This window comes from Aquarana catesbeiana, linkage group LG08 (assembly GCF_042186555.1).
Source record: "Aquarana catesbeiana isolate 2022-GZ linkage group LG08, ASM4218655v1, whole genome shotgun sequence".
Lineage (NCBI taxonomy): Eukaryota > Metazoa > Chordata > Amphibia > Anura > Ranidae > Aquarana > Aquarana catesbeiana.
Genome location: NC_133331.1, coordinates 154,277,620 through 154,299,459, shown reverse-complemented (window position 1 = coordinate 154,299,459; position 21,840 = coordinate 154,277,620). Strand labels below are relative to the sequence as shown.

The 21,840-nt window shown below is 43.7% G+C and overlaps 1 protein-coding gene across 2 annotated transcripts in view; it reads right to left on the bottom strand.

Annotated features, from left to right (window-relative positions):
• Positions 1 to 21,840, bottom strand: part of LOC141106129 (acyl-CoA desaturase-like) — an 83,807-nt gene that overhangs the window by 42,259 nt on the left and 19,708 nt on the right. The window contains exon 1 of one of the 2 annotated variants that reach the window (XM_073596578.1): positions 18,996 to 19,321. The exons of the other annotated variant lie outside the window; for it this stretch is intronic. The gene's annotated coding sequence lies outside the window, so the exon portion shown is untranslated. Of the gene's footprint in view, positions 1 to 18,995; positions 19,322 to 21,840 lie in introns of those variants that run through there. 2 annotated transcript variants of the gene reach the window in all.

The following is a 21,840-nucleotide window of genomic DNA, read 5'->3' as shown; positions in this document are numbered from 1 at the left end:
TATCATGTTTTACTTGCCTGTGTAGCCTCCCTGGCGGTTTTCCCGAGTGTGGCTCGGGGTTAAATTTCAGTACCATTAGCGGTAACCCTGAGCCACACTCGGGATCGCATTGCAGGATCCTGGGGCAGCGTTACTTACCTTGTCCCCGGGATCCTGCGATGTCCCCCGCAGTGTCCGAGGGCTCCGTCCTCCTCCGAAGCCTCTCCGTGCCAGGCTCCGTTCCCTGCGAGCGGCGCGACGCACGGGGGCGGAGCCTGGCGGCAAATTCAAAAAAATGTCAAAATCATAACACATACAGTACTGTAATCTTACAGATTACAGTACTGTATGAAATGATTTCACATCCCTTTTGTCCCCAGTGCTCTGGCCCATGCCCTGCATGCAGTTTTACATGATATACACTGTTCTTTCTGCCTGGAAACTGGAGATTGTCCATAGCAATCAAAAAGTGTCCCTTTACGTCAAAAGTGGCTTTAGACCAGCTAGAAAACAGCGATAGTAAATTAGAACACTTGCAGAATTGAGTTTTGTGGGGAAATTTATTTTATTACTATTTTTTTTAATTTTTTTTAATTATTTATTTTTATTTATTATATTATAATTTATGTTTTTGTGTTTCAAACTTTATCATACCCGGGATATCTACTAGACTCTGGTTTGGACAGATTTAAGTGTGTTATTGTTAAGATTTACAGACCTACAATATAAAACGCCAAATTTCCATGCAAAATAATTGTACCGCTTTCAGCACCTAAAATCCGAAATAATCATACCGCCAGGGAGGTTAAAGCTTGTTGCGCCCATACAGTGAAACTGCCAGGAGCGCCAGATGGCGGCGGCAGCCTCCTCCTTCGGGTCTGCATTACAGTCCCGAATGCGTGCCACACACGTGGGCTAAAGTTAATTTCAAAGGAGGAGGGCAGGTCACTGAAAGGGGGCGTGGTCTAAGACAGGCGGCGCCGTATGCAGGACTCAGTGTCCACGTGGAGCACACGGCGCACATACTGGGAAGTAATCAGGCTCACACCTGAAGTCTCTCATATAAAGCTGATGCTCTTATGACAGAAAGTCTCTATCAAGAGCAGCTGAAGTGAAGAGGCTATCACACAGGAGCGCTGGGTCATGTAAACAGGAAATACAATTGTTATTCAGTATCAGAAATTGATCTGTATGGTAACATTATTGCTAGACTATTGCTCAGCAAATTGTATATTTGTCTTAAAGTGCCTCTGCTTTTGTGCTTAGCATTGTGGCTTCCAGAGCTACCACAAGAGTGTCAAAAATGCCACCCCTAGGTACTGGGAACTCCAGTCATGCCTCCACACTGTTATCCTTTCCGGAGATCCCAGATATGGCAAGCCAGGGTGAGTCATTGGAACCTATTAGTGGTGCAACTGCTTCTCACACTTCAGCCCCTGTATATGTGACTGAAGATGCATTTTCTTCTGCCCTGCAGGGCTTAGAAGCAAGATTAGCGGCTTTAATCGCATCCTCCATCCAAGGGGATAGGCAGCGTGCTAGACCCCCCTTCCCCACCTCAAACCTTTTACCAAGGAAACAGTGGGTACAGGATGAGGTATTACCCTCAGGCGATCACGTAGAACAATAAGCCGTTTTTTCCTCTGCGGAGGAAACAACAGTTGAAGAACCTTATGCAACCTCGCAATCTGAGAGATTGATGGTACAAACTCTTACGGAGATGGTTCGTTCCCCTTTCATTCTACCCGTAACAGAGTCAGCTGAAAGTTCAGTCTCTTCCTTGGGTTCCTTAAAACCTTTACAGCCTTTTCATGCATTTCTGGTCCATGCATTACTAGAAAAGCTTATTTATGCTGAATAGGATCATCTGGATAAGCATTTTTCCCCATCCAAAGAGTTTCTCCGTTCTCTATTCATGGAGGAGAAATTCACAAAAGATGGACAGTACCAGCAATAGACACTGCGATTTCCAGCATCAATAAAAATTTAACTTGTCCAGTATACAATGCACAAATGCTTAAGGGTCCAACAGATAAAAAGTTGGAATTTCTGTTAAAATCCTCTTTTTCCTCGGCAGGTGCCGTTTCTCAGCCTGTAGCCGCTGCAATAGGCATCTGTCAGTCCCTAAAGGACCAGTTCAAAGAGGCCCTTAAGGAGGTCCCTGCACAACAGGCCCGTGAGTTAGCCGAACTACCAAAGGTGCTATGTTTTGCCATAGACGCCATGAAAGACTCTATTCACCAAGCGTCCCCCTTGCGCTTGTGCTAAAACACATGCGTAGGACCCTGTGGTTAAAAAGTTGGTCAGCTGAAGCACCTTGCAAAAAGCTTCTGACTAGTTTCCTTTTTCATGGGGAGAGACTATTTGGGCCTTCCCCTGTGCCAGGGGCATCTGCCTCTAGGCAGAGGCGACGGCCTCCACCGTCAGACTCTAGATGAAAGCCTCAGGGTCAGGCCCAGGTACAGAAAACATTCAGCCCCTGTATACATGATTGAAAATGCGTTTTTTCCTCTACCCTGTAGGGCCTAGAAGGAAAATTAGTGACTTTAATTGCATCCACTATCCAAAAGGATAGGAAGCGTGTTAGATCCCACTCCCCCACCTTAGACCCCTTATCAAGGGAACAGTGGGTAGAGGATGAGGGGTTACCCTCAGGTGATCAGGAAGAAAGGCAAACCGATTACACCTCTGTGGAAGAAACAACTGGAGTTGAACCTTTTTCAGCCTCACAATCTGAGAGATTGCTGGTACCAACTTACAGAGATAGTTCGTGTCTCTTTAAAGCTACCTCTAGTAGAGTCAGCTGACAGTTCTGTTTCTTCTTAGGTTCCTTAAAATCTTCACTGCCTTTTTTCATGCGTTTCCTGTACATGTACAGATCCACGCAAAAATTCAACAAATCCATTCTAGATATAAAAGAATTTAAATCAGTTCCTGAAGATCTGCTCCTTTCTATGGAGCTGATCAGGTCAGTAGTTTTTATCCTACAAGGAGGAAAACTTCTGGCATCTATCGGCATCAGGGATGCATATCTGCATGTCCATATATTTCCCGCTCACCAAAGATTTCTGCGGTTCGAAGTAGAACAACAGCATTTCAGTTTGTAGCCTTACCCTTCGGGCCAGCTACAGCACCCAGAGTGTTCACAAATGCTAGTCCCACCTCTAGCCAGGGTAAGGGCACAGGGCATAAACAGTCTTGGCATACCTGGACGATCTATTGCTAATAGACCAATCGGTGTTTAGAGTAAAGTGTACGCATTACAACCAGTTACCTGGAAAAGTCTGGGTTGCGTTCTCAACCTACAGAAGTCTCCCTTAAAACCGCTAAAAAAGCTGGAGTATTTGGGTCTGATCATAAATACAGCCCAGAAAAAGGTGTTTTTGCCCAGGCAAAAAACAACTCCATAAGAGAGTTGGTGCGGAGGGTCAGATCAAGGAGATGCCTCCATTCGCCTTTGCATGAGGTTGTTAGGAAAGATGGTGGCCTTTATTGTAAGCAGTTCCCTATGCCCAGTTCCATTCGAAACTGTTTCAAAACAGTATTCTATTTGCTTGGAACAAAACGATTCAAGCTTTGGACTTGCCAATGCGGCTGTCCCCAAGGGTGTCCCAAATCCTCAACCGGTGGTTACTAAAGAATCTGCTAAAAGGAAAATCCTTCAGACCAGTCATCTGGAAAGTGGTAGCGACAGACGCCAGCCTTTCAGGTTGGGGAGCAGTACTAGAGTACACAACTGTTCAAGGACAGTGTTCAAGAACCGAAAGAGCCTTGCCCATCAATATCCTAGAGATTCAGGCAGTGCGTCTGGCTCTGAACAGTGTTAATTTTGGCAGCAAATTTCGATTTAGTTTTAGTCTTAGGACTAAAATGGTATTTTAGTTTTAGTCCCATTTTAGTCTTCTGCAATTGTTTCAGTTTTAGTTGTATTTAGTCGACTAAATCTCCAGTACATTTTAGTCGACTAAAACTCATTTTTAGTTGTCTGAAATCGAATGGGTGTAATTAAATTGTAATTCATTAGTTAACATTTCTCTACAATTTCCAAACTCACTATATACTGCTGGAGTGAAAAATCTCATATGTTATTATTTAAGGTATTGAGGAATGAACATGCACTAAAGGCAAGTGTTAATTTTGAAGTCAAATTTCAATTTAGTTTTAGTCTTAGTCTTTTGACTAAAATGCCATTTTAGTCGTATTTTAGTCATCTCAATTGTTTTAGTTTTAGTCGTATTTTAGTCGACTAAAATGTTTTAGTCATCGAAATTAACACTGGCTCTGAAAGCCTGGACTTTCAGGTTAAGGGATTGTCCTGTCAGGATCCAATCCATCAATGCCATGGCTGTGGCCTATATCAATCACCAAGGGGGCACCAAGAGACTCTCAGCGCAAAGAGAGGTGAACCATATTCTAACTTGGGCAGACAGAAAGATATATTCCGTGCCTATTGGCAGTCTTCATTCTGGGAATAGAGAATTGACAGGCGGACTACTTGTGCCGCCAGCAGATTATTCCCAGGGGAATGGTTTCTTCACCCCGACATATTTTCGGGCTGTTTGTCAAAGATGGAAGACTCCGGACGTAGATCTTCTAGCGTCCAGTTGAACATAAAATTGGTCAACTTTGTGTCCAGAACAAAGGATCCAATCGCATGCAGAACAAATGCGTTGGTGATACCGTGGGATCAGTTCTCGCTGATCTATGCTGCCTCGACTTCTTTGCAGGATCAAGCTGGAAAGAAAACCGGTAATTCTGGCAGCACCAGCATGGCCCAGAAGGTCATGGTATGCAGAAATCGTAAAGATGGCAGTGGAGGATCCATGGTCCCTTCCACTAAGGCCAGACCTGCTCTCACAGGGACCGATATCCCATCCTACTTTACGAACGCTAAATTTAAATTCTGAAGAAACGTGGGCTTTCCGGGTCAGTTATCTCTACTTTGATTAATGGAAGGAAACCAGTTTCCAGAACTATATATTATAGGGTCTGGAGGGCTTATGTTTCCTGGTGTGAATCCAAGGGTTGACACCCTCAGAGATATATCATAGGCAGAATTCTTGCCTTTCTACAATTAGGCGTAGAGATGAAATTGGCCTTGAGTACTATTAAGGGCCAAGTCTCAGCCTTATCGATCTTTTTTCAAAGACCGCTTGCTACGCATTCTTTAGTCCAGGGTTTTATGCAAGGGGTGATGGGGATTAATCCGCCAGTTAAATCACCTTTGAGCCCTTGGGACTTGAACTTAGTTTTGTCAGTGTTACAAAAACAGCCATTTGAACCGATACAGCATATTCCCTTAGTCCTTCTGACAAGGAAGTTTGTATTTTTGGTTGCTATATCCTCAGCAAGGTGGGTTTCGGAATTGGCTGCTATTTCTTGTAAAGAGCCATATTTGATTATTCATGAGGACAGAGTGGTGTTACGCCCTCGTCCAGACTTTTTACCTAAAGTGGTTTCAGGTTTTCACCTGAACCACGATATTGTCCTGCCATTGTTTTTTCCAAAACCATGTTCCAGGGAAGAGAAGTCACTAAATTGTCTTGATGTGGTGAGAGCAGTGAAAATCTATTCAAAGACAACTGCTCAGATTCTTTAGACTGATGTCTTATTTATTCTGCCAGAGGGTCCTAAGAAAGGACAGGCAGCGTCGAAATCCACTGTCGCTAAGTGGATTCGGCAAGTTATAATTCAAACTTATAATTTAAGGGGCAGGATTCCCCCTTTTCAAGTTAAGGCACACTCTACCAGGGCGGTTAGTGCTTCTTGGGCAGTGCGTCACCAGGCCTCCATGGCTCAGATCTGTAAGGCCGCAACTTGGTCTTCAGTGCATACATTCACAAAATTTTATCAGGTGGATGTACGGAGGTATGAGGATATCGCCTTCGGGCGCAGTGTGCTGCAGGCAGCAGTATAAGTCCTCAAGTCTGGGGGTACCCTGCGGGTTGTCTCTCCATCCCCTCAAGTAGCATTGCTCTGTGTCACATGATGTACGATAAAGAAAATAGGATTTTTATTACAGCTTACCTGTAAAATCCTTTTCTTGGAGTACATCATAGTACACAGAGGTCCCTCCCCTCTTTTGGGATTTAAGTATACAGGAAGTCCCTGAGTTATGAACACCATAAGGACTGTAGGTTTGTTCGTAAGTCGAAGTTGTTCGTAAGGCGCAACACTGCATTTGTAAGTGTAACTTCCGGTCGGAACACTGCATTCATAAGTGTAATGTCCACTTGTGCATGGATGTGGGATTTTCAATTCTAAAGATTCTTTAACCACTTGACCTCCAGATTTACCCCCTTCATGATCAGGCCATTTTTTGTAATGCGTCAATTTAATTGACAATTGTGCGGTCATGCAACGATGTAGCCAAATAAAAGTTATGTATTTTTTTCCCCACAAACAGAGCTTTCTTTTGGTGGTATTTGATCACCATTGGGGTTTTTATTTTTTTGTGCTATAAACAAAAATATTTTGACAATTTTGAAAAAAAAATGAATATTTTTTACTTTCTGCTATAAAGCATATCCAATAACACATTTTTAAAAAAATCTAATTTCTTCATAAATTTAGGCCAATTTATATTCTGCCACATATTTTTATTAAAAAAAATTCCCAATAAGCGTATATTAATTGGTTTGTGCAAAAGTTACAGAGTCTACAAACTATGGGATACATATTGGATTTTTTATTTATTTAATTTTTTTTATACTAGTACTGATAGCGATCATTCTGACACTTCTGGACATTCTGACACTTTGTGACACTAAAAATATGTACTGTCACTGACTGGGAAGGGGTTAAACATCTAGGGCTACCAAAGGGTTAAATGTGTGCCTATCCAGTGTTTTTGTGTACTGTGTGCTGCTTTTACTAAGGGGTGTGATGGATTTTTTCCCTGCTTTGGGAAAGAAAAGGGAAAGAAAATCCATCACTTCCCCTTGTCAGAACGGAGTTCTGCCTTGTTTACATATGCAGAGCTCCATCCAGCCTCTCTCCTTGATGTTCGGGGGGGTACCAGCAGACATCCATTGGCCAGAATCCACTGATCAGCAGAAGGGCCACGAGCTCGCTCCCTACCCAGAAGCCAGAAGTGCAGAGTCACACACACACACACACACACACACACACACACACATATATATATATATATATATATATATGACTCTGCACAGAACGGCCACTATAGGACAGTTGTTAAATGGTTAATGACTGGCTTGTGCCACCTGAATGGCACAAGTACAATGTGGTTCCCATATTTAAAAAGGTATCAAAGTTACCAAGTTAACTACAGACTGGTTAGTTTAACCTCTTTAGTCGGGAGAAACTTGAGAGTTTGATCCGCATAGGAAAGTTTTTGTTAAAAAACAATAGTGTAGGCCAGTGGTCTCCAAATTGTGGCCCGAAGGCCAGATGCGGTGCTTTGCTTGCCTTTATCAGGTCCTTGGGACACTTTTCCTCCAACTAACACCAATGATAGGCACAATTCCTCCCACTGACACCATCATTGGGGCATTATTTCTCCCACTCATACCAACAGTGAGGCACTATTCCTCCTAATAATACCAATGATGGGGCATTACTTACTCCCACTGATGCCAGGGCATCACTGGCCGCAGTCCGACCCCCTCAAAGCTTGAAGGACTGTTATCTTGCCCTTTGTTTAGAAAGCTTGGAGACCCCCCACACACTGCTAATGTGTAAGCAAAAATCTATAGGCTTATACTGGTTCATATAATGAACTTGGTGCAGAGTTATTTACTTTATGGTGATTATAAAGGACAGGGGGTACTCTTTTTGCCTGGATAAAGAAATTAAACCACCACATACAGAAAGGCTTCTTCACAGTAAGAGCTGTGTAAATTTGGAATAGACTCCCTCAAGAAATAGTTTATCCCAACTTGGTAGATTGTTTTAAAAAAGTATGTTATGCATTCCTAAATGCACCAAATATAACTGGATATTAACATTTATATGTAAACACATTAAAGATTGTTGATCCAGGGAATATCTGATTTCTTTCAAGGGATCAGGAGGGAGCATTTTCTCCCCCCACTGGAGCAAATTGGACTATGCTTTATAGGGCTTTATCTGACTAGAGTCGCTAGATTTTGTACCTGTTTGTACCTGACATAGAGGAAATATATTTTTGTTGAATGACAGATATAAAAATATTGATTGATGAAACTAGAAACACGTATTATCATGGATCTAGCCATTCATATCCGGACCATAACAGAGAGGATAATTTGATGCAGGACGCAAGTGGTGTGCACATGTGTGAACTAATAACCTGCAGGAAGTACTTGGAAGTGTATCACACTTCCTGCATATAACAGCTATCTATTCTTGCAAAGAAAGGAATCAAAAATACTGTATGTATATCATAAATGTTACCTGAAAAACTACCTAAAAGCCCCAAGGAATGAGAAGTATTTTTTTTTTTTTTTTTTTAAAGAGGAGCTCCAGTCTGGAAAAAAAAATGTAAAAGTCAGCAGCTACAAATACTGTAGCTGCTGACTTTTAATATAAGGACTCTTACCTGTCCAGGGATCCCTCGATGTCGGCACCCTGAGCCCATTCATCAATTAGCTTTGGCTGCAGGCGCCGGCATTGTAATGCCCCATACACGCGAGCAGAAATTCCGTCAGCAAAAGTCTGATGAGAGCTTTTGGTCGGAAATTGCGACCGTGTGTATGCTCCATCGGACTTTTGCTGGCAGAATTCCAGCCAGCAAAAGATTGAGAGCATGTTCTGTATTTTTCGGTCGGAAAAAGTTCCTATCCAAAAATGCGTTTGTCTGTATGCAATTCGGACGCGCAAAAAATCACGCATGCTCGGAAACAATTCGACACATGCTCAGAAGCATTGAATTTCATTTTCTCGCTCATCATAGTGTTGTACGCCACCGCGTTCTTGGCGGTCGAAAGTTCCGAGAAGTTTTGTGTGATCGTGTCTGGTTATTAATGAGCTGAGTTACCATTAAGAAAAGAGCCATCTGGATTACCCACCATTGATTGGGAAGAGGAAGTGAGAGCAAAGAGCTTGTGGGGAGATCTGCATATGAGTTTTGATACATCTGGGAGGTGAGCGCGCATTTTTACTGGTGGTGGTGTGCACTCCTTCTGAGGACGAACAATCACTGTGGTGGAATTGCGTGGATACACTGATCACAAGAAGAGTTTTTCATGTTTTATTTCTTCATTTTTTCAATTTATGGACTATTCATTTATATGTAGGATTTATTTATTTTAGAGATTTGCACTTTAAATTTATAATTTTGCACACAGCGCTACATTTATTTATTTACTATCCATTGTGTGACCGTGTGTGCGCAAGCTTGAGCCAAATTCCGTCAGAAAAGCCATCCAAGATTTTTCCGACGGAAATTCCGCTCGTGTGTACGGGGCATAAGTAAGGGAAACCAGCAGTGAAGCCTTCAGGCTTCACAGCCAGTTTCCTACTGTGCATGTGCCAGTCGCGATGCGCTTTCTGAATGGGGGGGGGGGGGGAGTAGGGGCTGGAAATGCTCGTAGATCTCTGTGGCGATCTTACTTGGAAGTTGGAGCAGGTACCTGTCAAAACCAGGTATTCGCCCCCCCCCCCCCCCCCCCAAAAAAGTGCCAAATGTGGCAGTGGAGGGTGGGGTGGGTGTGAACAAGCGGGGCTTCCCCTTTTGGCTTTAACAGAGAATTAACAATAAAGAATATACATTATTTATGAATAAAGCACTTATTTTAGTATGCTAATCCCACCATGATTCAATGTCACCTAGATGTAAAAATGTATGTTTTAAAGAGGAAGTAAACCCTGATGGGTTTACTTCCTCTTTGTTTCCCTGCAAAAGTTAAGCATAATGGGCTACTATGCATCGCATAGTAGCCCATTATGTGTCACTTACCTGACACAGGAGCCTGCGATGTCCCTGATTTCCTCACCGGCTGGAAGTGTCCATCTTCCTTCCGGGGTCGCGGACTCTGGCTCTGTGACCGGCCAGAGTCGTGTGACGTCACTCCCGCCCGTGCGTGAGAGAGCCGCCAGTCACAGCACGACCTTCCCTTGGAACGGCACAGCGTGAGATTTCTAAAGTGCGCATGCGCCGAATAGGTCAGCGCATGCGCAGAATAAAACCTTGTACGGGGAATTGTAAATTTCTCCTAAACAGTGTAGGTTTAGGAGATATTTATAGCACCTACAGGTAAGCCTTAATATAGGCTTACCTGTAGGTAAAAGTGTGTTGTAAGGGTTTACAACCACTTTAAGCAACAATTCAAATGCTACTGAGAAAAAAAAACAGCTAAGTATATACTTACAGTATGGGGTTAATAAGACTTGAATAAAAAAAAAAATGTGGGGTTGGGCTGTCAGTGTTTGGTGACCTATAATGTTCCTCCCTTTTAACACTGGTGGTAAGAGGTGGGTGGCTTATAAATTACCACTACAGGGTTCCTTTTCATACCCATTACTTTTAAAATTGGTGACCACGGAAACTGAACAATTACAAGCTGTAGACAGGTCTTTTGAATGGGTCACTCTATGGTCCACAGGTTCAGGGTGGGCTAACAGGAACTCCATATCATGAGCCACTACTGTGCTGAGCTTGTGTATCAAGGAAGAGGATCTTCCTCCAAAAGGAATAGCTCAGTTAGGAGGCTCAACATGCAGATAAGATACAGTAGGTAGTAGGCGATTCTCAATTCCAGCCACCAATCATTTACTGAGAAGGGGAAGATGATGAATACAGTAAGTAGATACGTTCTTTCACAATCCATTTTCAGACAAGAAAGGGGATCCTTTTTACCTTGTGATGATGATGATGTAACAGTTTGTTTGCAACCCAGTAAACATTGTATTACCACTACAAGGCGTTTTCTTCCTACTATTATAGCTATTAATTCTTTCACAATATTATATCTATGAAAATACACTGTAGTTAATATATTTGAAATTTCTATAAAGCCTTATCATGTTTTTTTCTCACATTTATATGTGACAGACCCACTATATTAAATACTAAAATGCACTTTTACATGAAAGACAAATCTCAAGCCAGACAGGTTTCCCTAGAGAACTATAAAATAAACAGACTGTTCTAAGTATACATACTGTACATGTAAAATATGGAAGCTACCTTCAGACTAAGACCCCATGCACACTATTAGATTTCCTGCAGATTTTTGTCTTCAGATTTACCAAAACCATATAATATAAAGTCAAACCTTAAGAGTTTCAATGTGTATGCAATCAGGCAGGTCCTTGCACTACATGGTTTTGGTAAATCTGAAGACAAAAATCTGCAGAAAATCTAATAAGTGTGTATGGGGCCTTAGAGATGTTTGGGTTCCAAATGATTATCTGAGCAGAACATCTAGTCTGCTGATGACCATCTTCCAAGCCTACCTTGATACAGATAACTGTGCCCTAGTATTAACCATTTTTATGCAATAATTTATAAACTGGTTGCCAAGTTACCAATATTTTACAGTGGCACGACTCATTGCCAATGCTATAAATAGGCAAGAGACATAACAAAGAGACACATTTCAGAGACCTATTTTTCCAAAAATGGAAGAGCCATTATTTTACTTATGACATAATACTATAGATTATTGTGATATTGATGCTATAGTGAAGGATAAAGAATTCTTGGACAAAAATGTCAAAATGCTTTTATCCATATTACATATAGCAATGGCAGTCTTTTCTATGGAGTGCTAAGTCTTATTTACTTCAGCTCATACAACCAATAAGGATGAGTCTTGTTCTTTCCTCCTCACTGGCAAACTGATGCCTGCTTAATCATATTTTCTCGGAATGCAAACAAGGCAGTGCCTGGCGACCAATCTCTGTCATGATCACTTGAACAATAAGTAAAGCAGGCCGGCTTAGATGTACTGATCAGACCCTATTGAGTACCACTAGGAGCCAATATTGATATTAAAAGTGCTAGCTATATAGCACATGGAGATTTTTATAATTTGTAATCTCTGTTTAAACTGGCGGATACTTCCCTCTTCTTCATGAGAAGAAAGGAGAAACAATAACTACATTTGAGTTGCTTCAGCCCACCAGGAAAGCCATACAACAAATAGTGGTTGGTCCTAGTGCAAAAGACGATAGGCAGTTGTCTCCCCAGTCATTCCATCTCAAGAGAGAAATCTGCTTGCCTGGTGCTGGCTGAAGCCACAAATTCTTCATCCTAAAGATGGCTTCATCCTGCACAAGGCCTTTATACATTTTAGATTTGTTGGAAGCAGTTGTTGAACGTAAAAAGAAAATTGTAAAGTATACATTTTGTAAACAAATTCAAAATATTTTTTTTAATTTCCCATAATTAGCACTACACACCCAAAACCAATAAATACATTTACTTTTTCACATTATTATAAAGATAGGCTGCCCTCTCCACTGATTTCAGCACAGCTATGCTTTTCAAACTGCACATAATGAAAGTGAGAGTAATTAATTATATGATAGATCATTATATACATATATCTGATATCCGGCAAGCATGCGTGTGGATTACAGATGAGGTCTGCATAGTTAGTAACTGCAACGTGAAGAAAATGGAAGGCATCTGGCTGAAGGCTAATTTAGACTTATGTACATGGGCATGTATATGCACAAGCAGTGGAAGGTTTAATGAATATTATTGAAAGCTTAAATGGAACATTTTGTCAGAATTTGATTTTAGATTCATATGCCCTCCTTTCCCTACATTCTTCATATTATAAGCTAAACAGAGCACCCAAACACTTACCTGTGATCTGGCACAGTCTCTCTCTGGGTCCTACAAGCTGCAGAGTCCCCTTTGTTTCCAGTCTAAAGCCAGAGACTTCAGAGACAGAAAATGTCAGAGGCATTGCCTTTGTATGAGCAGCCCAGAGACCAAATGGAAAGTATTTGGATGCTAATTTTATCAAACTGGCTCAAAAGTTTAGACTTCAGGTCCACATTAGCAAATGTTTTACTGTTTTTTTACTATATTAGAGTTAAAGTCATTCTACAGGCAGAAGGTGTTTTATCTTAATGCGTTGAATGCATTAGGATAAAAAAAAACCTCCTGTGTGTAGCAGCCCCCCTAACACTTACCTGAGCCCCATCTCGATCCAACAATGTCCACTGCTGCTGTCAATCAAGGTCAGTTAGCCTATTAGGAGAGAGAGGGGGTGGGGCCAAACTGCAGATTCACGTCCGAATGGACAGAGAGCTGCGGCTCGACTTGGGTGCACTCAGCAGGGGGGAGGGACCAAGAGACCAGAGAAAAGTAAGGACCTGGGCTGCTCTGTGCAAACCCATTGCACAAAGTAGGTCAATTTAACGTGCTTGTTATTTTTAAAGAAAAAAAAAAACAAGACTTTATGAGAAAATGTTGGATTAGAGATGTGATATTTCATTTTCATAAAGAAAGTGGAAAACCTGTCCACATGCGGTATTTCTGTCCTACTTGGAACCCCACTGATCTCCTAATTTATCAGTACCATCAAGTAGCTCTGAGGCTTCTACTACTTTTGGCTGCTTAGCTTTCTGTGTTTTCAATGGGGTTTTCAAGGCTTGACCAATCAGGCATGGAGCAGCCCACCACAAAAACAGGGCTGGACGACCTCATACTGAAATGAAATAAGCAGCCCTCCAGTTGGTGTTAGTTCTTGTACAACACTGTCAAAAAAGCTGATCAACTAGTTTCCAAGAAAGGAGTATCATGACAGTAGTATTAAGTTTTTCAAATATAAATATAAATGAAATGCTACTGACAAAAAAAAAATACATGAAATACTAGATGACAATTATCAGTTTTTTCAAGGAAACTTGTGCTAAAAGAGATACACAGGCTTCCATTTCTGACCTTCTAAATTGCTAGTTGTTTGGCTTTCTCTAACTTCAAAACTTACTGAGTTACTGACCCACAACAAGTATTGTGCCAGCCTTCTATTTCTACAGCTACTTTAATCTGAAGTAAAGTTAAACTCCCCTATTTTGTGCTTTTTCCAGGTTGGCGACTTAAAGCACCAAGGCTACTTGATCAGAATTATAGCCAGGCAAGTAGCATTTTCATATGAAGAGTTCAGCAATGACAGACTACATTTTATTAGCACAGATCTCCATTACAGCCCATCTTCGGGAAGATATAACAGATCAACATTTAATCCAGTTATGTGTTACAAAAAAAAAAAGTTAAAGGGGTTGCAAACCTTTGTGTTTTTTCACCTTAATGCATCCTATGCATGTTGATCAGCTTTTTCGACAGTGTTTTACAAGAACTAACACCAACTGGAGGGCTGCTTATTTCATTTCAGTATGAGGTCGTCCAGCCCTGTTTTTGAGGTGGGCTGCTCCATGCCTGATTGGTCCAGCCTTGAAAACCCCATTGAAAACACAGAAAGCTAAGCAGCCAAAAGTAGTAGAAGCCTCAGAGCTACTTGATGGTACTGATAAATTAGGAGATGCATAGGATGCATCCTATGCATTAAGGTGAAAAAACTCCTGGCAGTCACCGGCCCCCAGCCCCCCATTTTACTTACCTGAACCCCTTCATCTCCTCACCGGGGATGCGATGTCCATCTCTCCACGGGGTCCCGACTCTTGATTGGATAGATTGATAGCAGCGCAGCCATTGGCTCCTGCTGCTGTCAATCAAATCCAATCATGCGGGCGCCAGGGGGCGGGGCCGAGTCCGGCATTCGTGTCTATGGACACAAATGCTGGACTCGGGAGCGCGCCCCCAATGTAACCCCCTCGGGAGAGCGCTTCTCCTAGGGGGTTATCTGATGTGGGGAGGAGCTGTGAGAGCCGCCGGGGGACCCCAGAAGAGGATGTTCGGGGCTACTCTGTGCAAAACATGTTTGTTATTTGGAAAAAAAACAAAAAAAAACGACCCTTTACAATCACTTTAAATGTATTTTGCATACAGAATGTACACTATTAGCACCTACAATAACTTTTGTCTTAGCATCCTATAATCCCTGCACAGCAATGTGCAGACTGGGAGTAGCGGCACTGCAGACCAATCAAGTACCACTGCACTATACAGCGCTGTCAATCTATCACTGAAAGCTTGCTGACAGGAGAGTTAAGTGATACTAAACAGAGAAGTGTTAAGGCCCCTTTCACACTGCCGTGACCTGAAAGTCGCGATTTTGCCACGACTTTGCTGCCGCAACTTTGCTGCGACTTCTGGGTATGCCTGTGTAATCTTGAGGTCTATGGACCCCAAGTCGCATCCAAGTCGGACCAAAGCAGTACAGAGACTACTTAGAAGTTGGTGCGACTTGAAGTTACACAGATATGAATGGTTATCATTGGGAATAATGGGGTACGACTTGTCATGTGACTCAGATGTCTAAAGTTGCAGGAAAAGTCACATAAGTGTGAAAGGAGCCTAAATTGCCATAATTTGTTTACATAAATCGTATATATTATGCCACTGTATTTTGTTTATTTAAAAAATCCTCTAAGTACCTTATTTCCGCAGCACTGTTGTGTGGTCATATGATTTTTTCCCTGTTTTTTTGGCATCTGCAGGGAAAGATCTTTGGGAGAGGCTTCTATTACTGTGCTGATGTATGCCCTCTACTGTGTGAGTCTGTGTCTGGCCAACCTTGATTGGCGTTGTGCCAGTCACATGACAAAAAAATAAACAGTTTGAGAAGAGCAATTGAAATTAAATTATAAATATCAAATAACGGTTTGATAGCTTCCTATAGATCTTTATTAAACATCAAATGTGTATTTTTTGTGAATTAATATGGTGTAGGTGGAGTCAAAGATGATTGACACTATCTTTTCAGATAGCATCTGCATCCAAGGCTCTTTTTTTACTTTACAGGTAATAGTGATTACAGTAGATATATTTAATACTGATTTATATTAAACTAAGCTTTTTTGTGAGTGTCTTAGTGAATGTAATCAGCACACTATATCCCGCCCCCATAGTGTTTAGCCATAGGACATGGAAGGGGAGGGAGGGAGAGGAGTGTTATTTACCACCATGTATATGCCCACATGTGTGATTCTGTAGTCATGTGGGCTGCACAGATAAAGCAAAAAGAGGAAATAAAGAACTTAGAAGGGAAGTGAAATATGAGCATGCTCAGTAGAGGACAGATGAAGGCAGGCTCAACCAGGTATATTTCACTCTACACAAAAAAAATGCTTTATCGGTTTTGTGAGTATGAACACTCTGCTGTCAGTCAAACTCCTGTGAGGAGGGAGTCAGAAAGCTGCTTACCGACACTGTGGGTGTCTATGGACACACACAGCCCGTATTGTGAGTGCGCCCAGACTGTAAACCACCCTTGCACACGGCTTGCTAAGGAAGCACACGGAGGAAGGAGAAGCGGACAGTACAGGCGAGCGACTGCCAAAGAGGAGGTAAGTGACTATCATTGCACAAAGCAGGTAAGTAAAACTTATTTTTTCATTTTAAGAAAAAAAAAAAAAAAAAAACCTTGACTATCACTTTAACTTCTTGCATGGAGTTTTGCTTCCAACTAAATTGCAGGAATGTACACTCACCGGCCACTTTATTAGGTACACCTGTTCAATTTCTTGGTAACACAAATTGCTAATCAGCAATCACATGGCAAGAACTTAATGCATCTAGATGTGGTGAAGACGACTTGCCGTAATGCAAACCGAGCATCAGAATGGGAAAGAAATGGGGTTTAAGTGACTTTGAACGTGGCATGGTTGTTGGTGCCAGACAGACTGGTCTGAATATTTCAAAAACTGCTTATCTACTGGGATTTTCACACACAATCATCTCTAGAGTTTACAGAGAATGATCAGAAAAGAGAAACTATTCAGTGAGCGGCTGTTGTGTGGATGAAAATGTCTTATTGATGTCAGAGGTCAGAGGAGGATGGACAGACTGGTTCAATAACCACTTGTTACAACCAAGATGTGCAGAATGCCATCTCTGAACACACGGCACATCGAATCTTGAAGCTGATGGGCTACAGCAGCAGAAGACCAGGTGCTTCTCATCTCAGCTAAGAACAGGAGACTGAGGCTACAATTCACACTAAAATTGGACAATAGAAGATTGGAAAAACGTTGCCTGGTCTGATGAGTCTCGATTTCAGCTGCGACATTCAGATGGTATGGTAAGAATTTGGCGTAAACAATATGAAAGCATAGATCCATCCAGCTTTGTATCAACGGTTCAGGCTGGTGTAATGGTGTGAGGGATATTTTCTAGGCACACTTTGGGCTCCTTAGTACCAACTGAGCATTGTTTAAACACCACGGCCTACCTGAGTATTGTTGCTGACCTTGTCCATCCCTTTATGACTACAGTGTACACATCTTCTGATGGCTGCTTCCAGCAGGAAAATACACCATGCCACAAAGATCAAATCATCTCACCACTGGTTTCTTGAAAATGACAATGAGATCAATGTACTCCGATGGCCTCCACAGTCACCAGATCTCAATCCAATAGAGCATCTTTGGGATGTGGTGGAACGGGAGATTCCCATAATGGATGTGCAGCCGACAAATCTGCAGCAACTGCGTGATGCTATCATGTCAATATGGACCAAAATCTCTGAGGAATGTTTCCAACACCTTGTTGAATCTATGCCACAAAGAATTAAGGTCGTTCTGAAGGCAAAAGGGGGTCCAACCCAGTACTAGCAAGGTGTACTTAATAAAGTGGCTGGTGAGTGTATTTTACCTAAATGATGTACATTACAACTGCATTAATACGTTCCTAAAATAATTATACTTGTTTTAAAATCCCTGATCCCCAGATGGAAATAAATATATGTTACAACCATGGACGTGTAAACATGACTTTAATGAATTTGTACATGTCAACTGTGTTCAGTTTTAGTAAATCAGAGTATGGAATCCCTGTTCCCAAAAATCAAGGTCCAGCAAGAGAGCCTAAAATCCTAACACAACAATCTTATTGAATGTGAATGAACAGATTTCCAGTCATTCCATGCACATGTACAGTGCATCATGGTCTATTTTAGTAAATCAGGAAAAGGCAGCTCTCCTGCATTGCTAGAGATGGGTGGCCCAGCAAGTGAGCTTACAATCGCAGTGGATCTGGCCCTCTCAGTGATGTCTGATGTTGGCCACTGTAATCCTGACACACCACATTGCATCAGAGCTGTTATTACACATGTGAAAAAAAAAATGACTGCAGCACCTAAATGTGTCTGAGCAAAGGCCTGTATGACACTCGCTGCGTTTCACCATAAACATGGTTTCCAGATGAATGTACAACAAGGGATCAGGTGAACTATATACACATACAAACAAAAGATGACGGTTGCAACAGAACTTTCCTGAAATATGGCATTGTTTCTTGTAAACGGCAAGCCTGCACATTCCCTCTTTCCATTCAGTCGTTAAGAAAGGCAGTATTGCTGTTGTCATGCGGAGTAGAGAAAAAAGAGGGCAGAATAGATCATCAAAGCCTAAGGAAGGCGAGGGAATAGGGCTGTGAAATGACAATTTGTTCTGTTAGGCTTAACGTTGCTATAAATAGACCTGAAAGTGGCGTTCTCTGCTACATTTTCATTAACCTAGAATGAATCAGCTCCATCACATCCTAAGCGCAGTGTGTCCTATATAGACCACCCCCCTCTCCTCTCCTCTCCCCTCCTCTCCTCTCCTCTCCCCTCTCCTCCATGACCATGAATATCACCCCACTCATTCAGCCTTCTCATGGATGCCCACATAGAACATCACTACACACAGGGGACATACACGATATACTGATCCCATCTCAAAGACATCCAATGTAGCTAATTACATGAAAAAAATAAAAAAATAAATAAAAATAAAAAATATATATATTTTTTTAAAAAGTCCTATGGAATCAATGGTTCAGAATAGATAATTGCTCCGTGTACATGACAAGTCCATGTATACATGAAGAGAGCAGAGAAAAGGGGGGTTGATCCACCATGTCATGTCGTCATTCCTCTGCAGGAGCAGCCCGAGTAATAATGAGAGGAGTATTAGGAGTACCTGGGGAGGGGGGAGTATTGTGAGTGTACCTGGTGTATCTAGGTGAGGATGGGGCTTCTTCCTCCAGCTGTAGAGGACAATGGTCGGGTTGTTGTCCTGTAGTTGGGTGGTGAAGAGATGTCAGTAGCTCCTGTCTCCTCTGATCCCCAGCACGGCTCTGCCTCTCTCTGCTGCTGCTGGTGACGGAGAAATGATAATACAGCCTGCAAATTTATTCCAGGAACAGCGCCGCCGCCTATTGGCTCAGAGAAATTTGGTGCCACACGATGCAGGCACGTCCATTGGCCGCCAGCAATCTGCTGACTGCGAGTCTGCTGCACTACAAGTGCGCTGTGTGTGAATGACAGGCAGAGCCCCGGGGGATTCACCGACCATTCACTCCTGGAGAAGAAGAGGAGGAGGAGGAGGAGACCTATAGTTACCTACGCAGCGCTCTCATCGCCTGATTCTACGTGTAGATGAACAGTCATACATACCGTCTACGTGCTGACACGTTACGTGGATGTGGTCGCTCTGCGTGACCCCTGGCTGCTATAATGTCTCCATAGACCCGACCAATCGTACATCACCCGCCTCCTCCCTCCACTCACCCTGCGATCACCTGTTTAGGCATTCTGGCATCTTTCTTACTGATCGAAATACAGCCCATTGTTTGTAATGGTCCTGTACACACACATGTATGGAAACTTGTGTATTGATCAGTAAAGCCCCCAGTGGTGGCTGGTGCTCAAAAATTTTGGGGGTGCAAACAAATTAAAAAATACTGAAAAGCCCATCAAATGCCACCACTGTGCCCATCAAATGCAGCCACCGTGCCTATAAAATGCAAACACCATGCCCATCAAATGCCGCCACTACTGTGCCCATCAAATGCAGCCACCGTGCCCCTCAAATGCAGCCACTGTGCCCCTCAAATGCAGCCACCGTGTCCATCAAATGCAGCCACTGTGCCCATCAAATGCAGCCACTGTGCCCATCAAATGCAGCCACTGTGCCCGTCAAATGCAGCCACTGTGCGCATCAAATGCAGCCACTGTGCCCGTCAAATGCAGCCACTGTGCCCGTCAAATGCAGCCACTGTGCCCATCAAATGCAGCCACTGTGCCCGTCAAATGCAGCCACTGTGCCCATCAAATGCAGCCACTGTGCCCGTCAAATGCAGCCACTGTGCCCATCAAATGCAGCCACTGTGCCCGTCAAATGCAGCCACTGTGCCCATCAAATGCAGCCACTGTGCCCGTCAAATGCAGCCACTGTGCCCATCAAATGCAGCCACTGTGCCCGTCAAATGCAGCCACTGTGCGCATCAAATGCAGCCACTGTGCCTATCAAATGCAGCCACTGTGCGCATCAAATGCAGCCACTGTGCCTATCAAATGCCACCACTGTGCCCGTCAAATGCAGCCACTGTGCGCATCAAATGCAGCCACTGTGCCTATCAAATGCAGCCACTGTGCCTGTCAAATGCCACCACTATGCCCGTCAAATGCAGCCACTGTGCGCATCAAATGCAGCCACTGTGCCCCTCAAATGCAGCCACCGTGTCCGTCAAATGCAGCCACTGTGCCCCTCAAATGCAGCCACTGTGCCCGTCAAATGCCACCACTGTGCCCGTCAAATGCAGCCACTGTGCGCATCAAATGCAGCCACTGTGCCCGTCAAATGCAGCCACTGTGCGCATCAAATGCAGCCACTGTGCCTATCAAATGCAGCCACTGTGCCTGTCAAATGCCACCACTGTGCCCGTCAAATGCAGCCACTGTGCCCGTCAAATGCAGCCACCGTGCCTATAAAATGCAGCCACTGTGCCCGTCAAATGCAGCCACTGTGCCCGTCACATGCAGCCACTGTGCCCATCAAATGCAGCCACTGTGCTCATCAAATGCCACCACTGTGCCCGTCAAATGCAGCCACTGTGCCCGTCAAATGCAGCCACTGTGCCCATCAAATGCCACCACTGTGCCTGTCAAATGCAGCCACTGTGCCCGTCAAATGCAGCCACCGTGCCCATCAAATGCAGCCACCGTGCCCATCAAATGCAGCCATTGTGCCCGTCAAATGCCACCACTGTGCCCGTCAAATGCAGCCACTGTGCGCATCAAATGCAGCCACTGTGCCCGTCAAATGCAGCCACTGTGCCCGTCAAATGCAGCCACTGTGCGCATCAAATGCAGCCACTGTGCCTATCAAATGCAGCCACTGTGCCTATCAAATGCAGCCACTGTGCCTGTCAAATGCCACCACTGTGCCCGTCAAATGCAGCCACTGTGCCCGTCAAATGCAGCCACCGTGCCTATAAAATGCAGCCACTGTGCCCGTCAAATGCAGCCACTGTGCCCGTCACATGCAGCCACTGTGCCCGTCAAATGCAGCCACTGTGCTCATCAAATGCCACCACTGTGCCCGTCAAATGCAGCCACTGTGCCCGTCAAATGCAGCCACTGTGCCCATCAAATGCCACCACTGTGCCCGTCAAATGCAGCCACCGTGCCCATCAAATGCAGCCACCGTGCCCATCAAATGCAGCCATTGTGCCCGTCAAATGCCACCACTGTGCCCGTCAAATGCAGCCACTGTGCCCGTCAAATGCAGCCACTGTGCCCGTCAAATGCAGCCACCGTGCGTCAAATGCAGCCACCGTGCCCATCAAATGCCACCACTGTGCCCATCAAATGCAGCCACTGTGCCGCCAAATGCAGCCACTGTGCCCGTCAAATGCAGCCACTGTGTCCCCCCCGCTCGCTTGCTGCCTGCCCGACACTTACCCCATCTTGGTGGGGGATCAGGCAGCGGGTGATGGCGGTGAGCTGTGGGATGAGCAGCGGGTCAGGTGGCGGCTTCTGTGTCCTCCATTTGTCTCTTCTTCTTTCCTGC